The sequence below is a fragment of the Octopus bimaculoides genome, chromosome 1 (assembly GCF_001194135.2).
Source record: "Octopus bimaculoides isolate UCB-OBI-ISO-001 chromosome 1, ASM119413v2, whole genome shotgun sequence".
Lineage (NCBI taxonomy): Eukaryota > Metazoa > Mollusca > Cephalopoda > Octopoda > Octopodidae > Octopus > Octopus bimaculoides.
Window position 1 is genome coordinate 178,535,351 of NC_068981.1, and position 3,860 is coordinate 178,539,210.

Consider the following 3,860-nt stretch of genomic DNA (forward strand, 5'->3'; position numbering starts at 1 on the left):
AGTCTCTCAAAAATGCACTAGGCTTTCAGTTTTCTCGCCGATGTCTACGCCCTCCGTTGATATGCGCAAACATCCATCCATCCATCCATCCATCCATCCATCTATCCATCCATCCATCCATCCATCTATCCATCCATCCATCCATCCATCTATCCATCCATCCGGGTTTTCACAGTTTCTGTTCGTCAACCTTCATTCATTATGCAAATTTGAGACCATAATTAAAGACACTTGCCCACATTCCTACAAAATCAGATCGATCTCAGAACCACGCGGTTGTTGAACAAACATTTTAACAACACGGCTATGTCTAACTTTTCACGATTCTGCATTGATTTAAAGAATAAATTTCTTTAAGAACAAATTTCTTCTGGATATTTATTAATATTTTTCTCTAATTAAAACGTTAAATCATTTAAATTCCATTACTGATGTTTGTATGTCTGGATAGAGCAATTTTAAGCTTGTTACGGCAAACATAGCTTAAAATGGCTTCAAATTAATTAATCTTATTTGAAGCAAATTACTAGAATTATAAAGTTAATCTAATACCCCTTTGCTTTAATGTTTAAGAAAGAAACATGTTAAATACTGAATGTTGCTTTTATGAAATTATCAGAAAGAACAAATCTACTTGGTTTCTCTAAGAAATTAAGAACTATATCAGTTTATTCTCGATGTAATCTCCGCAGGCGTGGCTGTGTGGTAAGAAGTTTACTTCGCAACTAAGTGGTCTTGGGTTCAGTTCCACTGCACAGCACCTTGAGCAAGTGTCTTCCACTGTAGCACCGGGCTGATCAAAGACACGTGAGTAGATTTGGTACATGGAAACTGAAAGAAGCCCGTCGTATATATATATATATATATATATATATATATATATATATATATGTGTGTGTGTATGTGTTTGCCCCCAATTCTGCTCGACAACCGGTGTAGGTTTGTTTATGTCCTTGCAGCTAAGCAGTTCAGCAAAAGAACCGTTCAAAACGGTACCCCAGCATGGGTTGCAGGCCAAATACTGAATCAAGTAAAAGGCAAAAGGCTATTTATTTTCATTGACCACACACAGTTTGATTGAGATCCTCAACTAACCGAAATCCTCATTTACGTGTCAACGAGGAGGCCTCTATATAATTATTTGACCCGTTCGAAAAAAGAATCGAATCTCCATCAAACCGTATCTTAAGGGTTTTTTTTAAATTTTCAAAATATGGAAGAACTTTGAACATATGTTGTCCGAGATATACTATGCCTGAAAAATGACAGGTGATTGCTGGAATGCCTTTTGATTTTTGGTCGGCTTGATCATAGTTGACCTGGAGCTAAATGACAATAACTATAATCATTACTAATTTACTTCTTGTCATCAAGTAATTTAATTATGAATTAATTGTGTCAGTACTCATCTTTAAATACTGCGTATTCTTGTTTAACACATTAAAAATTCCCGAGTCATTCGATAGCCTTACCAGTCGCCTTTATACATATTTCTAAGAGATCGAAAGTCTCAACTCAAACCAGGTTTCTTCTTTAGATAGAACCAATTTTCATTGTTACCAACATTACTAAGCGGGAGTGACCGAGTTAATATTGAGTAGTATATACCCAGCCGAGTGGCCGCCGTCATATCTGCCGGGAGTCCATGGTCAATGCATTTAACTTTCAAAATGACACAATCCACTTTATTAAAATTTGTAGGGTAGAAGCAATCCCATCGCTTTAAGCAGCGGTAACGATGCACAATTGACAAGTGGGACGTTACTTTGTAGTATCAAGTTCAAGATCTCAATCCCAGAACAGAGTTTCTCAGCCTTTTCTGTCCACCTTATTATTGGATTCATACTCCGGTTCTGATTACCGTTGTGTGTATGTGTGTGTGTACAGACCATTCCACGAAAAGTAATCACGCACTTCCTCGGCTCCTTGAGACAACCACGAAATTTATAGCCGCTGGTTGACGATATACATACATTAAGAATTTGTATCATGTTACTACGGGATTTACATTAAGTTCTAATGATTTATAAAGCATTTTAAATACTTTTATTTATTTGAAAATTAACGAAGCAGCAACCACCAAGGAAAATGAAAGAAAAAAATATAAGTAAAACAAATTTTCCATACATCTTAATTTGATGATTTTTTTTATTGGTGAAAACAAAGTTTATCTTTATTTGGGTACATTAAATTTTAATAACGAGTCCAATTAACGCCTTAGAAACAAGAGACGGCAATTTTTCAATTTTTATAATGAAGTGTTTCAAACTGACTGCCATACTTGGTTTGAAATTTAAGTCGTGTACGATATCTTATGTCATAGTACTGCAAGAGAGCATACATAGCCCAGCCCACACGCAACCTTCGGCAATACACAACTCGTAACCACTGCCTTTTATTAAATAATTTTAAATGAAAACTATTTTTTGTTGAGTAATTCTTATTTCTACCTTTCGAGTTCGCATTAGTATTTTAGTTGCATTTTACCAGCATCGTTTCATCATTTAATGCTGTAATCCATGGATCTCGAATACGTCATGGTGACTCTTACACAAATACAGGGCTTACCCCTACATTTAACTCAATACGAAACAACGAGGAAGCCTCTAAGTCCCTCGACTTGTTAGAAGTAACTGCAAAAACTTCTTCAAACAACACCTTATCTTTTTAAAAAGGAAACGTCACATTGAAAAATATAGTTCTAGATATGTTACAAAAATGGTGTGCCGATCATAACTGAAATGTTTTTGATCATAAAACTGGTCCACGAGAATTAACTCTGGATTACACAACAACAACTTACCTCAATGTAGCGCTGGTGCAGAATTTAGAGAATACCGGAAGCTTAAATGGCTACGTCGCTCCAACATAACTCAAATTTATCATAGAATCACCAGCAAATTTTCTGTTTAGAAGAGCTTCTTAGAGGTTCCATCCCAAGTAGGCTACATGATGATCTCTGTTCTGTAGCAGATGCAGTGATGAAATTTTCGGTAGGTATTGATTAGTCTGAGAAGTTAGTATGTGATTGATTAGGCTCTTAATCTGTGGAAGATTAATGTCTTCTGTTTGCACAACACTTGGTAGAACATAATTTGATAAGACTTTCTGTAGATATTTACCTATGCATCATTTATGATTACCGAGATATTTCGCAAGGAAGGTGCAGTCAACCTATATGCTTTTTAGCTAATAGTTGTTTATTAACGGAAATATATTTGCCATCTCCAAAACTGAAGTAAGTTATTTAAATCATGATTTATGCTCAACTCGGTTTAATATTTATAAAGATGTTCATTCTAGTATGAATACCAATCAGTTAAAATTAAATATCACTTGCGTTTAATTTAGGGACGAAAGTATTGCTTTTTGTACTCTACTACCAAAAAAAGAAATAAAAACGTGGCAGATATTATAACAGAACAGTAGTATAAGTCTTGAGAAAAATATGAAGAGTGAGGTAAATCTCAGTGGAATTTGAACTTAGAAAGGAAAGGAACGTAACGAATTACCACAAAAAGTTTAATCCTCTAATTTAACGTTTCTGTCAGAAAACCTCATCTAAACTCTTATAGATTCATATTCTAAATTAAATTAATCTTCTAATTTAACGCTATAGATTCATATTCTAAATTAAATCCAGAAACTACCTCAAGTGAATCCCTTCAGAAACGTTTTAAGCCAATTTTTTTGCTGATATTTAAATGACTTAATCTTTGCTTACTTTTGCAGGAAGGCTGAAAGTGAAACTGGCTCAGATTTCGTTCTCTCCTCGAGATAGTTGGACGAATCTAAACTCAATGTAGTGTAATTTCAATTTAAAAATTCAGATGCACACTCATAATCCCATGAATGAAAAT